At 33.5% G+C, this 18,347-nt stretch overlaps 1 protein-coding gene across 1 annotated transcript in view; it reads left to right on the plus strand.

Moving 5' to 3' along the window:
• Alms1 (ALMS1 centrosome and basal body associated protein) overlaps window positions 1-18,347 on the plus strand; it is a 215,807-nt gene that overhangs the window by 173,956 nt on the left and 23,504 nt on the right. The gene's annotated exons all lie outside the window — the stretch shown is intronic.

An 18,347-nucleotide genomic window follows, 5' to 3' on the forward strand; every position in this document is an offset into this window, starting at 1 on the left:
ATCAACATTCATTTACTGATCGTCTTTTGGATGAAGGGCTTTGCTGCTAGATGCTTCAGAATCAGCTAATCCCCCTGACATCGGGGAGTTTCGAGTTTAGAATGACCTGTTCTGAACAGTGTTGCCTGTTTTTTCTTATTTCCTCCTGTCTTCCAAGAAATATTTGAGATGCTTTTACACACACACACACACACACACACATGCATGCACGCACACACGCACAAACGGTACAATGTGCTTTTTAAAAAGTAAAAGGAGAATTGGGATGATAGAAAAATTAAAGTTGAGGTGAACTGCAACATGATTTTTTTTTTTTTAAATGAAGAATTGTGAGTGGTGGATAGACAAGCTGAAGCCAGAGGGAGATTTACCTGGTGGATATGTTTGCTAGAAGCTAGCTACAAATTGGCATTATTTTCTAGTACATAGTGTTGCCAGAATTTTGTGATCAGTTAAATCATATGAAAGGAAACCAAATTTTCAAAAGCATTTTACAGATATTTCTGATACAAATACCTAAGAGAAATTTCCTTAGCTGTCTTTATAAAAAGGCACCTCAGTGTAACTGAGCCTTCTACAAACTCCTTATAATAATACCATAAGAATAACTGTAAGACTGTTATCATATTCCTTTGATTAGACAGTAAAGGCAGCTCTAATGGGGTTGACAAATGTAAATCATTGTTTTACCCAAGAGTAAAATTTAGGCTACCTAGAGAAGTACTTTCTAAAGAGGGATGCTCTGTGCATTGAGTATGGAAAGAAAAATACTAGAATTTATTTTCATTTTACTCAACCTTTCAAAATTGATATTTTTTGTGTATTTTATAAAATATGAGCACAGTAGTAACAATTTAAAAATAAATATCTGTTTTGGCAGTGTCTGCTCAAAAATATTTTGATATTAGGATTGTATGACCAAAACAATCTGGAGACCATATGTCTAGAGAAAAGGAGGTACAAGGTGGTCAGTTTACCATAAGTAGTATTTCTCATAGTGGAACTTTTGGTAGGAATTAAATGCCAGTGATTGTATATATTAATGAAATATGATTATTTTAAGTAATGAAGAATTAGGTATAGGGGAGATAGGGAAAAGGATCCAGGAAGAAGATTTGTGTATGAAAAAACACAAAATTTAGTTTGGACCATTTTAAAGTTAACAGTTCAGTGGCATTCAGTATACTCACAGGGTTTTACCATAACTACTGTTTAGTTCCATATATATATTTTTTTGTCACCCCAGTGGAAACACCATACCCAATAAGTAGTGACTCCCTATTCCCCCTTCCACTAGCCCCTGGCAACAATTTATTTCTTACTTTGCATTTTCCTGATCTTATAAATATATAGATAGTTATTTAGTTTTGTGTAGTTATAGAAAACTTCTACATATTCTGAATATTACCTGAATATTCACCTCTTATCAATAAGATCTGCAAATATATTTTACTATTCTGTAGGTTTCTTCTTGTACAATCAATTGTGTTCTTTGACAATTGAATAGTTTTCAATTTTGATGTACCTCAGTTTATCTGGGTTTTTGTTGCCTATGCTTTTGATGTCATATCCAAGACATCATTGCCAGATCTAATGACATGATGACTTTCTCTTGTTGTCTGCTAAGAGTTTTATAATTTTGTTTCTGACATTTAGGCCTTTGATTCATTTTGAGATGTTTATATATGATATAAGACAAGGATCAACCTTCATTCTTTTTTTTTTTTTTTTTTTGAAACCAGGGATCAACCTCAGGGGCACTCAACCACTGAGCCACACCCCCAATCCTGTTTTGTATATAGAGACAGGGTCTCACTGAGTTGCTTAGTGCCTCTCTTTTGCTGAGGCCAGCTTTGAACTAGTGATCCTCCTGCCTCAGCCTCCTGAGCAGCTGGGATTACAGGCATGTGCCACTATGCCTGGCTCTCCTGCCTCCATTCATTTTTCTTATAACTGAGTCAATCCCTTGTTATAATTCTATTCAAAATACCTTTTTTAAAAAAATATTTTTTCCAGTGCTAGGGATTGAACCACAAGGGCCTTGTGCAAGCCAGGCAAGATCTCTACTACTGAGCCATGTCGCTAGCATTCTATTTCTTTTTGAGTCAGTTTATATTTTGTGTTTCTTGAAATTTGTTCTTGTCTTTGTTTTTCTATTCTATTTTATTTACCTCCACTATAATCTTCATTATTTCCTCTACTTGCTTTGAGTTTAGTTTGCTCTTTTCTAATTCCTTGCAATTTAAAATCATTATGAATTTGAGATTATTCTTTTTTTAATGTGGGCATTTACAACTGTAACTTTCCCTCTGAGCACTGCTTTTGCAGATACATATTTCCTCCTAAACTTTGCCTTCACTGCATCTCATACGTTTTGGTATGTTTTTTTTTTTCATTTATCTCAAAAGTATTTTCTAATTTTCCTTCTGATTTCTTCTTTGACCATTGAGTGTATAAGACTGTATTTTTAAATTGCTACATACTTTTGAATTCCCCAGTTTTCCTTCTGTTGACTTGTTTTCATTCCATTGTGATCATAGGTATACTTTTTATGATTTTAGTCCTTTTAAATGTATTGCACCTTCTTTTATGGGTTAGCATGTAGTCTTTTTTGGAAAATGTTGCATGAGCACTTAAGAAGAGTGTTTATTCTGCTTTGTTGGTTGAAGTGTACTGAATATACATTAGATCTAGTTGGCTTGTAGTGTTGGTCAAGTCCTTTATTTTTTCATTGATCTTTTGTCTAGCTTTTCTATCCATTTTGAAAATGAGATATTGAAGTCTCCAACTATTACTATGGAACCATCTGTTCATTCAATTCTGATGGTTTTTGCTTCATATATTTTAATTCTCTATCATCAGGTAGATGTATGTTCATAATTGTTTATCTTCTTCATGGATTGACCCTTTTAGCAGTATAAAATTCCCTTTTTTTCTCTTGTAACCATTTTTTAACTTGAAGTCTATTTTGTCTGTTACTAGGACAATGACCCTAGCTCTCTTTTGTTTACCATTTGCATGGAATATCTTTTTCCATCTTTTTGCTTTTAAACTCTTTGAATATGTCAGTCTAAAGTGAGTCTTTTTAAGAAAGCATATTGATTATCTGTGTGTGTGTGTGTGTGAGTGTGTGTGAGAGAGAGAGAGAGAGATAGAGATAGATTGAGATTGATTCATTCATTCTGTCATCTCTGCCTTTTAGTTTAAGAATACAATCCAGGGCTGGGGTTGTGGCTTGGTGGTAGAGCACTTGCCTAGCATGTGTAAAGCTCTGGGTTTGATTCTCAGCCACTGCATGTAAATACACAAAATAAAGGTCAATCAACAACTAAAAAATTATTTAAAAAAAGAATATAGTCCATTTATATTCAAAGTAATTATTCATAGGAAAGGGCTTACTTTTCCTATTTTGCTTTGCTTTCCTATGTCTTATATATTTTTTGTTTCTCAATTCCCCATTGCTCATTACTGTCTTTTGTGTCCAATTAATTTTTTTTTGTCCAATTGATTTTTTTTTTTTTTCATGAGACTGGAGATTGAACCCAGAACCTAAAGCATGCTAGGCAAGCACTCTACCCATGAGCTACATCCCCAGCCCTTTAAAAAAAAATTTGTTTTGATAGGCTGACCACTTTTGTTTATCTGAGAATGTCTGAATTTTTCCTTCATTCTCAATGATTGATCTGCCTCAGTCTCTTGTATAGTTGGGATTACAGACCTGCACCACTGCACCCAGCTCATTTCCTTCACTTTATGTTTTTTTACTTTTTGGGTGGGGGGATTATAATTAGCATTTTAAGCATATAACAGGCTAATTCTGAAATAATGCCACTTTAGTTTCAGTTTTCTTAAAATCTGCTGGTATACGTCTTCCTCCCTCTGTCTTGTCTCCCTATCTTTATAGTCACAAATTACATTTTAATTTGTATTTATTAACAGATTTATAATTATTATTTTAAGCATTTATCTTTTATATCATGTGGGGGAAAGGAGAGGCTATAAACCAGAAAGAATAATATTGCTTTTAAATTTAAAAAAAAATAAAATAATTACCAATGTAATTACCGTTAGTAGTAGTATTTCTTTATATAGCTTCAAGTTATTGTTTAAGTGTCCTTTTTAAAAAATATTCTTACTTGTAGTTGAACATTTATTTATTTTTATGTGGTTCTAAGGATCAAACCCAGTGCCTCACATGTGCTAGACCAGCACACTACCACTGAGCCACAACCCCAGCTCTGTTTAGTGTCCTTTTATTTCAACATAAAGGATTTCCTTTCCCTGCAGGTGTACTGGTAGTGAATTCCTCCTGCTTTTGTTTATCTGAGAATATTTTATTTCTCCTTCATTCTTAAAAGAAAGTTTTGCTGGATATGGTTTCTTATTTTATACTTTTTTCTGTCCTCCATGGTTTCTGATGAGATATTGACAGTCAATCTTACCGAGTATTCTTTCTATATTATGAGTCTCTTTGCTTTTGATCTTACTGCTTTCAAGATTCTCTCATCTTGGTTTTTGATTGTTTGATTATAATGTGTCTTTCTTGGATCTCGTTGATTCTATCCTTTTAGGGCTTCAGTGAACTTACATGTTTAGATTCATGCCATTTATGAATTTGGGGAGTATCTTCAGATACTCTTTTTGCTTCCTCCTCTTATTCCGGGACTATCGATACATAAAATTTTAGGTAAACTGGATGGTGTCCTAGAAGTTTCTTTGGTTCAGTTAATTTTTCTTCATTCTGTTTTCTTTTTGTCCTTGCACTAGACCATTTCATTTCACCTATCCTCAAGTTCACTGATAAAATTCACCTTTGTGATCAAATCTGCTGTTGAACTGCTCTAGTGATTTTTTTCGTTTTTATTATTACACTTTTTAGTTTGTAATTTCTGTTTAATTCCTTTTTTATTTCTCTCTATCAGTATTTCTTATTTGGTGAGACATTATTCTTCTGTTTCCTTTCGTTCTATTTTTTGAGATGTAGATGGACACAATATCTTTTGTTTATTTATTTTTTTGTTGTGCTGAGGATTGAACCCAGTGCCTCACATATGCTGGGTAAGTTCTCTACCAACTGAGCTACAAAACCCCAGCCTCCTTTAGTTCTTTATCGATAATCTTCTTTAACGCTTTGAGTATATTTTAAACAGTTGATTTAAAGTCTTTGTCTAATAAGTTCATTGCCTGTGCTTTCTGAAGGGCAATTTCTGTTCACCTCCATACACTTCCCTCTTGTGAGTGAGCCATACTTTCTTGTTTCTTCCCATGCCTCGTAATTTTTTTTTTTTTTAGAAAATCCGACATTGTGAATGGACATCAGATTCTCCCTCCACCTAGAATGTGTAGTTATTACTTGTGAATAAGGCTGTTAACTTTTCAGTGACTTTTCTAAACTACATCAGTAAATAATGTATTTTTTGTTAGTATCTGATGCCCCTCTCTGTTCTGTGATCTCAGTAGCTACTTTTTTGACAAAGATTGCCTTAAATGCCTGGAGCCACAAAAAAAAAAAAAAAAAATGTGGGAGGAGAGAAGAAGAGATGGGGAAGGAAAGGAAGAAAAGAAAATTCCTCAGGTCTTTGCACATTGTCATCTGGGGTGAGCAGCTTCAGTGCTTAGCCAGGCTGTTTAAAACTCTGCCTTAGCCTCACTTTCTGCTTGCACTAAGCATAAAGATTAGCCAGTGGTGAAAGTTTATGGTCTTCTCAGGCCTATTCTTCGCATGCACTCTGTTGTGTGCACATACTTTCTAATTTCCTTAGTGTACACTTGCTCCCAAAGAGAGCAGAGTACCTGGTTCTCTAATAATTGTGTGTGTTTTTATTTGCCGGAGTATTCCCTGAAGACTGACAAAAGGGGCCTCTTGTTCCACCTAAGTTGGAACTCTTGTGCCCCAAAGATTCCATGCGTTTAGTGTGTTTCCCTCAACTTTTATTTATTAATGGAGTCAGAGGTGCCTTGTTCATTTGGTTGTCATGGCTTTCAGAGGACATCCATCTATAAAGCAACTTTACCCTGAGAGAGTCCCAACTTAGGTGGAACAAGAGGCCCCTCATGTCAGTCCTTAGGGAATACTCCGGCAAATAAAAACAATTATTAGAGAACCAGGTACTCTGCTCTCTTTGGGCTCAAGTTCCCACATCCAGAATGCAGACTGCCATCAAGACTACCATGCTGGGAAAGGGATGGTAGAGGGACAAGTTAAAATGGTACAAAGTCTTCCAACCTTATGTGGATGGCCTTTTTCCCAGTTAGCGTTTATTTGGTTTTTGTAACCTCCAACCATCTTTCTTTCTTAAAAAAAATAAATGCAACGATTTTTTAATATATGTTTTTCATAACTTTATTTGTTTTTTATGTGGTGCTGAGGATCGAATCCAGTGCCTTACCTGTGCTAGCCAAGCACTCTACCAATAAGCTACAGCCCCAGCCCAGCCTCCAACCATCTTTCATAGCCCTGACAAAGTTGATTTGGACAGTTTTGCCAGGCGTTCTGATGTTTCTTAGAAAAGGATAGACCTCCTCCCTTTAGGTCTCTGCTCTACCATTTTTACGAAGTCACTCCTAAGTTGTGTAGTGTCCTTTTCCTCTTTCCCACATCTACACTGTAACAAATACTTTGTTAAAACTCTTTCATCTTTTTCTTGTTGGAGTTTGTGAAGAAATAGTCTGTATGAAGTACAGATTCTTCTGACTTCCCTGACTTCTCTGACTTCTGTAGCCTCCCTCTGAGGGCATCGTACTCTCACATGTGTACTTGAGTTCAACCATTTAATTGAATTTCCAGCCTTTTTACTGGTGTCTGACAGTATCTCATCCAGCTGATTTCATGGTTTTTTCTCATATGTCTCTGAAGGCACCAATCCCTCCTTAGATTTTAGGTTAAAGTTTTCTTCTGACTTCCACTTTCTATCACCTTCAAGAAAAGCCATGAACCTGCATTTTGTTCAGTAGTGGTATTATTATGGGGCTGGGAACAATGCTTTATCCAGCTCTCTAGACCATCAAACCAAATATATGTATTCATTATATTTTGACCTATAGTATTTTTATTAGCAATATTTTCTAGATGTTCTATAATTGTAGTTTTGGATTTCCTGTTTGGCCCAGAAAGAATTTAGGGAAGAATTTTCTTTTTATTTCTCTCATTTTTGATTTATTGTCACTAGTTATTAATTGTCATTTTATTTTTTGTGATTTTATTCTGTTCTATTTATATTTAAAGAATACATAGAGGTTTTCTTTTTTTTTAAATGACAGTATATGAAAAAGTTTTCCAAGGGTGTTACAAAGGAGGTAGCATTTCTATATAGAGTATGGCATTCTAGTTAAATCTACTAAATCATCTTTATTAATTTGTATTCTATTTTTCATGAATATTGGTTTTCTTCATCTGTTAAGGACTTCAAAAAGTATACTTAAAGTTTAACTCACCTTTCAGTAATTGAAAGTTTATGTATATTTTTATTTTATGTCTAATACATGAATATACATATTGGGGGAGTGCTAGGGATAGAACCTAGGGCCTCATACATCCTAGGCAAGCACTTTACCACTGAACTACATCTCTAGCCCTCTAGCACATAAATATTAATGATACTTCTTTACCCACAGAGAATTGTACCATAAATTATATAAAGTAACTTTTATTTCCATTTTAAATATTTTTGCCTTTTATCTTCCTTCATCCAGTGCAGTTTTTCTAAATTTTACATTTGCAAAATTGCTTTTGCCTATGGCTTCTGAGTCATTTTGCTCAAGTGTAAGTAGGATCTAGTTGAACTTAACTTTTTTTTTTTTCAGTTTGAGGATCTGTCTTTCAAAACAAATCTATTGAACATCAGTTCATTATTAATAACAATGTTTGGTTTAAGCTTTACCATTTTCCCCTGTTTTGGTATATTAAGTAAATGTTTATTAAACTAAATTTTATTTCAAACTGGGAGGAGGGGTAAATTATTTTATTATAGTAAGAAAAGCATATAACATTAACATTTACCATCTTACCACTGAGCTACATCCCCAGCCCTTTTCATTTTGCATTCTGAGACAGAGTCTTGCTAAGTTGCTTAGAGCCTTGCTACGTCACTGAGCTGGCCTGGAAGTTGGGATCCTACTGCCTCAGCCTCCCAAGTCTCTGGGATTGCAGGTGTGTGCCATCTTAACTATTCTGTCTCCTTCCCCCCCCCCCCATTTTTTATTGGTACAATATAGTTGTACATAATGTTGGAATTTGTTGTTACATATTCCAACATGCACACAAATATAGTTTGGCTAGTAACATTCCTTAGTATTTCCCCTTTCCTTCTTCTCTCTCCCCCTGGTTCCTTTCCACTATTCTACTGATCTCCTTTCAATTTTCATGAGATCTCCCCCAAGCTTTCTTTTCCTTTCTCCTCTCTAGCTTCTACATGTGAAGGAAAACATGAATTTTGACCATCTTCTGAGTTTGGCTTATTTCACACAACATAATATTCTCAAGTTCCATCCATTTTCCTGTAAATGACAATTTCATTTTTCTTTATGGCTGAGTAAAATTCCATTGTGTGTGTGTGTGTGTATGTATATGTGTATGTATATGCATATATACATATACATATGTATATATGTATATGTATGCACATACACACACCACATTTTCTTGATCCATTCAATCATCGATGGACATCTAGGCTGGTTTTCTTAACCACTCTTGAATATATATGTCAGTAGTGTTAAACATGTTCACATTGTTGTGAAATAGATCTCCAGAACTTTTTCATCTTAAAAATCTGAAACTGAGCGTTGACTCACCTTTTCCCTCTCCACTAACTCTTGGCCACTACTGGTCTACTTTTAGTTTCTCTGAATTTTACTACTTCTGATACCTCTTGTTTCGGAATCATACAGTATTTGTGTTTTTGACACTTATTTCACTTAGCATAATGTCCTCAAGTTTCATCAGTGTTGTAGCAGATGACAGGATTTTATTCCTGAAGTTTGAATAATATCCCATTGTATGTATATTTCCATATTTTGTATATCCATTCATACATTGGTAGGCATTTGGGTTTCTTCCACCCCTTAGCTATAGTGCTGCTATGTACATAGGAATGTAAATGTATTTTGAGATCCTGCTTTCTATTTCTTTTGGTTATATACCCAGAAGAAAAATTGTTGGATTATATGATAATTCTATTTTTAACCTTTTGAGGAACCTCAATACTGTTTTCCATAGCATTTTATATATATATATATATATATATATATATATATATATATATATATATATTTTTTTTTTTTTTTTTTTGTACTGGGGATTGAACCTCAGAGGTGCTCTACCACTGAGTTGCATCCACATCCTTTTTTATTTTTTATTATTATTATTTTTTTTATCTTGAGACAGGGTCTTGCTAAATTGCTAAGGCTGGTCTCAAACTTGAGATCTTCCTGCTTCAGTCTCCCTAGTCATGGGATTACAGGCATATTCCACCATTCCCAACCAGTTGTATTATTTTTATAATGCCACCAGTGGGTTCCAATTTCTCCATATCCTCACCAACACTTTATTATAATAACCTTCCTAATGGATATGAGAAGATATCTCATTATGGTTTTGATTTGCATTTCTTTAAGAAGAATTACTAGAAGATCTTTTCCTGTTATTTTGACCATTCACCTTTGGAGAATTGTCTGTTCAAATCCTTAGCCCATGTTTTTAGTCAAGTTGATTTTTGTGGTTGAGTTGCAAGTGTTCTTTCTATATTCTGGATATTAACTGCTTATCAGATACATGATTTTCATAATTCTTACCCATTTCATGGGTAAGAGACCGAAGCAGGAAGATCTCAAGTTTGAGACTTGAGATGGGTTGCCTTTCATTTGTTCAATGTGTCTCCTGATGCGCAAGTTTTTAATATCTCATTTGTCTATTTTTGGTTTTGGTGTCATATCCAAGAAATTTCTGCCAAGGTCAGTGTCATGAAGCTTTTACCTCTGTGTTTTATGATTTCAGGTCTTATGTTTAGGCCTTTGAGTTAATATTTCTTCTGCATGTGGTTATCCAATTTTCCTTGCACCATTTATTGAAAAGACTATGCTTTCCCCATTGAGTGATCTTGGCACCTTGACTAAAGTCATTTGACATACATGTGAGGGTTTATTTCTAGGCTTTCTCTTGTATTTCATTTATCTGTCTTTAGTCAGGTATCATACTGTCTTGATTGCTATGTCTTTGTTTATATTTTGAAATCAAGAAGTTCAGGTCCTCCAACTTTTTCTCTTTCAATATTGTTTTCAATATTTAGCATTTCTTAAAGTTTTAATGATTGCTTCTTGTTTTTAGTCTTGTTTTTTGCTGTATAGTTCATGTTTCTTTTGAGTTTTTCTGATAAAGTAAAGCCATGTAATATAATTAACTAATTGCTTAAATCACTTTCTCAATCTCTTACTCTCATATATGAAACAGTTACCTGTCTCTGTCATAAGAAAAATTAAGAAACTGAGTGTACTTCTGCCACCTACCTCCACACACGCATACTTCCTAACCAACCAACCAATGTGCTTTACAAATTTTATCACAGTTCATTATAGTAGTATTGTTACTACATTGAATTTTACTTTCAAGAATTATAGGGACTAAGGATGCAGCTTAGTGGTAGAGCACTTGCTTGGCACAAACAAGGCTCTGTATTCTTCCTTCCCCAGCACCACACACACAAGTGTTCTTGTGCATACACACAAAAACAGAAAAAGTGTGTATGTTTTTCTTCCTATTTTTACTTTAATTTTATAAGCAAGATTACCATTTATTTTAAATTAGTTATGTTTTAAAGTGTAGAATCAATTTTTACCCGAAGGTCTTCATATAACTCTTCACAAGTTTGTTAATTTTAGATTATTTATTTGGGTAACTTGATTTTTAAACAAATGTTAGAAATGAGCATCTTTTAAAATACCCTTTTACAAAAACAACTTGGTTGAACATAAAAGTTTTGGGTAACAATCCTTAAATCAAAATTCTATTAATTTTGCTCCTCCTTTTCTGGGCACGTTTCAGCGCTGATGTTATTTTTCCTCAGTATGTTTTCTGCCCTGCACTTGCCCTACCCCCCGAATTCTTGTAGCTTTTTGTTTAATTGATTGGCTGGGGTTTTTTGTTTGTTTGGTTGGTTTTTGGTTTAGGGTCTCATTACTTTTCCAGAGTATGCCTTAGTATTGGTCAATCTCTTAATTTTTTTTTTCTATTTGAGATAAAATTCATATGCTATACAATTCACTCTTTTAAGTATATGATTAGTGTTTTTTTTAATATGTTCAAAGATTGTTCAGTCTTTACCACTAATACCCAAACATTTTTGTCTCTCCAAAAATGAAACCCTGTGCACATTAGAATCACTGCATATTTCTCCTCATCCCTATTCCACATACCTCTGCCCTGTACTAAACTGCTTTCTGTTTCTATAGATTTACTTATTTGGGACACTTTATGTAAAGGGCAATTTGTGGCCTTTCATGTCCAGCTTCTTATCACATAGCATATTTTCAGAATTCATTCATGTTTTAGCATATATCAGTAGTTCATTGCTTGTTGTGGCTAAATAAAATCCATTATGTGGTTTTAGATTTTGTTTATATATTCACGTATTAAAGGACACTGTTATTTCTACTTTTTTACTTTCATAAATAATGCTGCTATAAAAGGAGGTTTTGTGACCATATTTTTTCAGTTCTCTTAGGAATAATACCTAGGAATGGAATTCCTAGGTTATATGGTGACTTTTTTGACTTTTTTTTTTTTTTTTTAAGGGGCTCAGTGGTACTAGGGATTGAACCCAGGGTCTCCACATGCTTAGCAAGTATTCTACCACTGAGCTATATTCTTAGACTTTTTGATTTTCTTTTGAGATGGGGTCTAGCTAAGTTATCCAGACTGGTTAAGTTTTGTATGTGGTGTGAGGTAGGAGATACAGCTTTATTCTTTTGCATGTTGACAGCCAGATGTCCTGGCACCATTTCTTGCAAAGACAATTCTTACCTCCATAAAACAGTTTGGGCACCCTTGCCAAATATATTTTCTAGTAAGAAAACATAAAAGTTGTTTTTGTTTAACACTAATAGAAGAGAGAGTGGGAAAGGTAAATTCTTATGCTTCTCATGGATTTCTGAAAAAGGATTTTGAACCTTGAATATAGTCAAAATGAATCCTTCCAAAAGTATAGTGAAAGAAGTAGATTAGAGAAGTAATGTGTACAGTTTCCATATTGAGACAAAGTAGAATTTCTTTTAACATCAGGTGCTGAGGGTTGAGTTAAATGTGGCTTGTCAGTTTGTGACTGCTTTCTTAAAATTTTTTTATTTGTTCTTTTTAGTTATACATGAAAATAGAGTCTATTTTGACATATTTATACAAACATTGAGTATATCTTATTCTAATTAGGGTTTGTGACTGCTTATTTAAAAATTTTCCCTTTATACTTATCCCTGTCTCCCCACAGGTAACTGTCCTTATTATGTAAATATCTTTTGGTTTACATGCATACTTCAAATATTTATTTGATATGTATGCATGTATTTTTAAATTTATATAAAAATATCATTATTTTTCTTATGCTTACTAAAGGTATTTTCAGGATCCACCCACATTGCTTTAAGTACATTTAATCCAAGTTTCTAATTATAATATATGAGGTATCTATCAGCCCATGAACTTTCCCTGTGATGAACACCCAGGTTGCTGTCAACGCCTCAGCACCACAAAACATATCTGGACCTTTTTAAACTTGTCTGAGAGTGTCTTAATGTATACAATCAGAGTTTTAGGAATATAAGCTGCATGTATACTTAATTTCTACCAAATACTAAATTTCTTTCCAGTCTACATTTCTGCCTGGAATGCTTGAAAATGTCCATTTCTACTTCTCTGCCAGTAATTTCCAGTTTTTTGAAGAAGAAGAAATACAAATTTCTATACAACGGACCTTTTTTTTTTTAAATTAGATGCTGCTTGTCTTGAGCACCAACCATATCCCCATTATGTAATTCACAAAGGAAGAAAGAGTATCTTTTAGAGACCTTGCTCTGCTTTCAACCAGAATTCATTCATTTGTTCATTCATCCAAATCTGATCATAATAAAGAATATGACAAAAGTACAATGAATGAGATACTTTAATATGCTTTTCTCAGATTTGAACATATAACATAGATGAGGAAAGATATGGAAGATTTTAATGATACCAACAAGGTTTAGTTAAAATGTTTTCATGAAACTTCATTCCCCAAACATAGCATCCATAGTTTTTCCAAATAGCTATAGAATATTTATTAAAATTAATTGTATATTAGGCAAAAGGTTGATAAATCCTAAAAGTAGACATTTTATAAGTAAGCTTATATTCTTTAACAACGATACAGCAAAATTGGAACTTAACAACTATAATTTTTAAATTAAATACATGAAAATTTGAAAACATTGTTCTAAATTTATATAAACTTCCAGGTTGTATAAGAATCAAAAACTGAAATTACAGTGTTTTTTTCCCCATTTAAATATATCACATCAAAATTCATGGAATGTAGCTAAATCTAAAAAGAGGAAAATTTTCAGTTTTAAATAGTATTGAATAAAATCAACTAGAAAATAGAATTATGCATTCTAGACTGGAAAAAGACTACCAAATAAGTAAAGAAATTCAAGAAGTAGTAAAATGAATGTGTAAGTTAATAATCAGTCCCCAAATTGATCAGTATAACGAAGATCTGATTCATTCAAAAGAATAGTAAGCCAGTCTTTGTTTATTATTACCAGGGAAAAATGGATATCGACATTAGTCATGTAGGAGGGGTATAATATCTTTATTTAAAATTTAATATAAAAATACTAAATATAATATACTATGCCACTTTAAGCTAATAGGTTTTAAAATTTAGGCTATAAATAAGTATGATTTTCTGAGAAAATTAAGGAAATTGGGCAAGAAGTTTCAAAACTTAAGTGTATCACTAATAGAAATGGAAAGACTGGGGCCAGGGATGTGGCTCAGTGGTAATGCTCTCACTTAGCATGTGAAGGCGCTGGTTTCGAGACTCAGCACCACATACAAACAAAGATGCTGTGTTCGCCGATAATAAAAAATAAATATTAAAAAAAAAAAATGAAAGTACGTGTTTCTTCATCCCCTGTCAACTCTTGAATAGTATCAGTCTTTTTAATATTTGCCAATGCTTTAAGTTGAATTTTTAAAATATTAGATTTTAGATTTGCCCTTTATATTTCCATATAGTTATTTGTCAATAGAGATTTTTTTTAAATTAGAAAGTAAAATTCATAAATTATTAGAAAAATCTAGTCTTCTGTTAAGCTAGACTCTAATCAGTTGGGTTTGGTACTTAACTATCATGGTTCTTTTGACATTTTAATCCAAAACAACTATAATAATATGTGGATACCTTATGAAAATGGAAAGATGTGAAGAGGAAACTAATTCTTACTGGAATATGAAGATTGGAACTTTATTTATTAAATCAGACATGGGACCAGAACAGCCATGTAAAAATATCTAACAAATTAGGTGTATCTGGTCTCAAGTGAAATAAAGATTTTAGAGTTATGCATGTTAGGGTGATCATAATCTTCATAGTTTTTAATCAAGAAGAAAGATATTTGGGAGAATCTGAAGAAAAAAAGTTACTTCAAGTTTGTAATTTTTCAAACCTGAAATGACATGAAAAAAAGAAAGAAAAAAAAAAAAACAATCCTTTGGGACCCATGTCTTCTAGCTCTACCACCCTCTATACCATTTTTATGACAATTTGTCAACATTCTGCTTTTTCCCATGTGTTAATTGATTGTTTTAGCCCAGGGCTCATTTTCTTGCTCTGTACCCTAAACTCTTGACGTACATGTAGTATAACTTCCCATTCTGTGGTTATAAATCATATGGAGTTACACTGGTTGTGTACTCACATATGAACATAGGAAAGTTATGTCCAGTTCATTCTACTGTCTTCTCTATTCCATCCTCTCTCTCCTTCCTTCCCCTTTGTATAATTAAGTAAATATCTACCACTCCCCCCCCCCATTGTGTGTTAGCATCTGCATGTCAGAGAGAACATTGTGCCTTTGGTTTTTTGGAATTGGCTTATTTCACTTGGCATGATAGTCCCATTTCCATCCATTCACTGGCAAATAACACAATTTCATTCTTCTTTATGGCTGAGTAATATTCCATTTTGTATATATACCACATTTTCTCTATCCATTTATATGTTGAAGGACACCTTGGCTGGTTTCATACCTTAGCTATTGTGAATTAATTGAGCTGCCACAAACATTGATGTGGCCACAAACACTGTAGAATGCTGATTTTAAGTCCTTTGGGTATATGCTGAGGAATGGGATAACTGGATCAAATGGTAGTTCCATTCTAGGTTTTCTGAGGAATCTCCATAGTGCTATCCAGAGTGGTTGCACCAATTTGCAGTCCCACCAGCAATGTATGAGTGTGCCTTTTTCTCCACATCCTTGCCAAAATTTATTATAACTTGTATACTTGATAATTGCCATTCTGACTGGTGTGAGATGGAATTTCATTGTAGTTTTAATTTGCATTTCTCAAATTGCTAAAGATGTTGAACATTTCCTCATATTTTGTTTATCATTGGAATTTATTCTGAGAAGTGTCCGTTCAATTCCTTTGTTCATTTATTGATTGGTGGACTTTTTTTTTGGTGCTAAGATTTTTGAGTTCTTTATATATTTTGGAGATTAATGCTCTGAGGTGCAGGTGGCAAAGATTTTCTCCCATTCTGTAGGCTCTCTCATCACACTTTTAATTGTTTCCTTTGCTATGAAGAAGTTTTTAGTTTGATACCCTCCCATTAACTGATTTTTAAAATTCTACCTCTTGCACTCTTGGAGTCTTGTTAAGGAAGTCAGTTCCTGAGCCAGTAAGTTAGTAGGTGCAGGGTTTCTGATCTAATTTCTAGGTCTTTGATCCACATTGAGTTTGGTGGAGGGTGAGAGATTAGGGTTTAATTTCATTTGGGGTACCTATGGATTTCCAGTTTTCTCAGAACCATTTGTTGAAGAGGCTCTTTTCTCTAGTGTATGTTTTTTCACCTCATCTAGTATGAGATTACTGTGTAGGTCTGACTCTCTGTCTTCTGTTAGGTTTCATTGGTCTTCATGTCTTTTTTAGTGCCATACCATGCTATTTTTGTTGCTGTAACTCTGTAGTATAATTTAAGTCTGAGATTGTGATGCCTCCTGCTTCACTTTTCTCACTAAAGATTACTTTAGCTATTCTGTACCTCTTATTTTTCCAGGTGAATTTCATGACCGTTTTTTTTTTTTATTCTGTGAAGAATATCATTGGAATTTTGATAGGAATTGCATTGAATCTCCATTGCACTTTTGGTAGTATGTCTGTTTGACAAGATAAATTCTGCCTATCCAAGAAGGGAGGTCTTTCCATCTTCTAAGGTCTTCATTTTCTTTCTTTAGTGTTCTGTAGTTTTCATTGTAGTGGTCCTTCACCTCTTTTGTTAAATTGATTCCCAAGTTTTGTGTGTGTGTGTGTGTGTGTGTGTGTGTGTGTGTGTGTGTGTGTTGAGACCATTGTGAATGGGATTGTGTTCCTAATTTCTCTTTCAGCTGATTCATCATTAGAGTATAGGATTGCAGTTGACTTATGGCTGTTAATTTTGTATCCTGATACTTTGCTGAATTCATTTATGAGTTCTAGAAATTTTGTTTTAGAGTTTTTTGGGTCTCTTAAGTATAGGATCATGTTGTTGTCAAATAGGGATAGTTTGGGTTCTTCTTTTCCTATTCATATCCCTTTAATTTCCATCATTTGCCTAATTGCTCTGGTTAGATTTTCAAGGACTATAGAGTAGAAGTAGTGAAGTGGGTATCCCTGTCTTGTTCTAGTTTTTAGAGGGAATGCTTTAAATCTTTCTCCATTTAGAGTAATGTTAGCCTTGGGTTTATCTTATAGCTTTTATAATGTTTAGGTATGATCCTTCTATTCCCATTTTTTCTAATGTTTTAAACATGAATGGATGCTGTATTTTGTTAAATGCTTCTTCTGCATCTATTGAGGTAATCATGTGATTTTTGTTTTTAAGTCTGTTTATGTGATGAATTAACATTTATTGATTTCAATATGTTGAACCTTGCATCCCTGGGATGAAACCTACTTGATCATAGTGTCTATGTTTTTAATGTATTTGTGTGTGTGGTTTGCCAGTATTAAGAACTTTTGCATCTATCTTCATCAACTATTTTGGTCTGAAGTTTCCTTTCTTTGATGTGTCTTTGGTTTTGGTATCAGGGTGATATTAGCTTCATAGAACGTATTTGGAAGAATTCTAGCCTTTTCTATTTTGTGGAATAATTTGTGGAGGATTGGTATTAGCTTTTCTTTAAAGTCTGTTAGACCTCTGCTGAGAGTCTGTCCAGTCCTGTGATTTTCTTTTCTGGTGAGCTTTTGATAGCTGCTTCAATTTCCTTACTGGAAATTGGTCATTTAAAAGTTTCTGTATCCTCCTGGTTCATTTTAGGTAGGGCATATATCTCTAGGAATTTGTTAATGGAATTAAGATTTTCTAGCCTATTGGAGTATAAATTTTTAGAATAATTTCTGATTATCCTTTTTATTTAGTGTTTGTGGGGATACTTCCTTTTTTATCATAGATTTTAACAATTTGAGTTTTAGCTCGCTCTTTTGGTTAGCCTGGGAAAGGGTTTATGAATTTTGTTAATTTTTTAAGGAACCAACTTTTTGTTTCATTGATACTTTGAATTTCTTATCTTAAATTTGTTGATTTTTTTTCCTGATTTCTGTTATTTTCTATCTTCTATTGATTTTGGTGTAGGGTTTTTTGTGTTTTTTTTTCTCCTATTTTTCTATGGCCTTGTAATGTTAGGTTATTCCTTTGGTACTCTTCTGTTCTTTTAATGAATGAGCTCAGTGCTATGAACTTTCCTCTTAGAACTGCCTTCATAGTGTCCTAGAGATTTTGATGTGTTGTATCTCTATTTTCATTTGCTTCTAAGTATTTTTTATTTCACCCCTGATTTCTTCTGTTAATCCATTCATTATTCAACAGTGAATTATTTATTCTCCAGCTGCTTCTATTTTTTATCATATAGTAGATTTCTTATTTCATTCCATTATGATCTGATAGAATACAGGGTATTATCTCTCTTTTTTTATTTACTAAAAGTTGTTTTGTGGCCTAAGATGTGGTCTATTTCAGAAAGTATATTCAGTCATTGATGAAAGAAATTCTCTCTCTCTCTCTCTCTCTCTCTCTCTCATTCTGTAGCTACTTTATTACATTTTGGTTTAGAAAATCTGT

The sequence above is a fragment of the Marmota flaviventris genome, chromosome 14 (genome assembly GCF_047511675.1).
Source record: "Marmota flaviventris isolate mMarFla1 chromosome 14, mMarFla1.hap1, whole genome shotgun sequence".
NCBI lineage: Eukaryota > Metazoa > Chordata > Mammalia > Rodentia > Sciuridae > Marmota > Marmota flaviventris.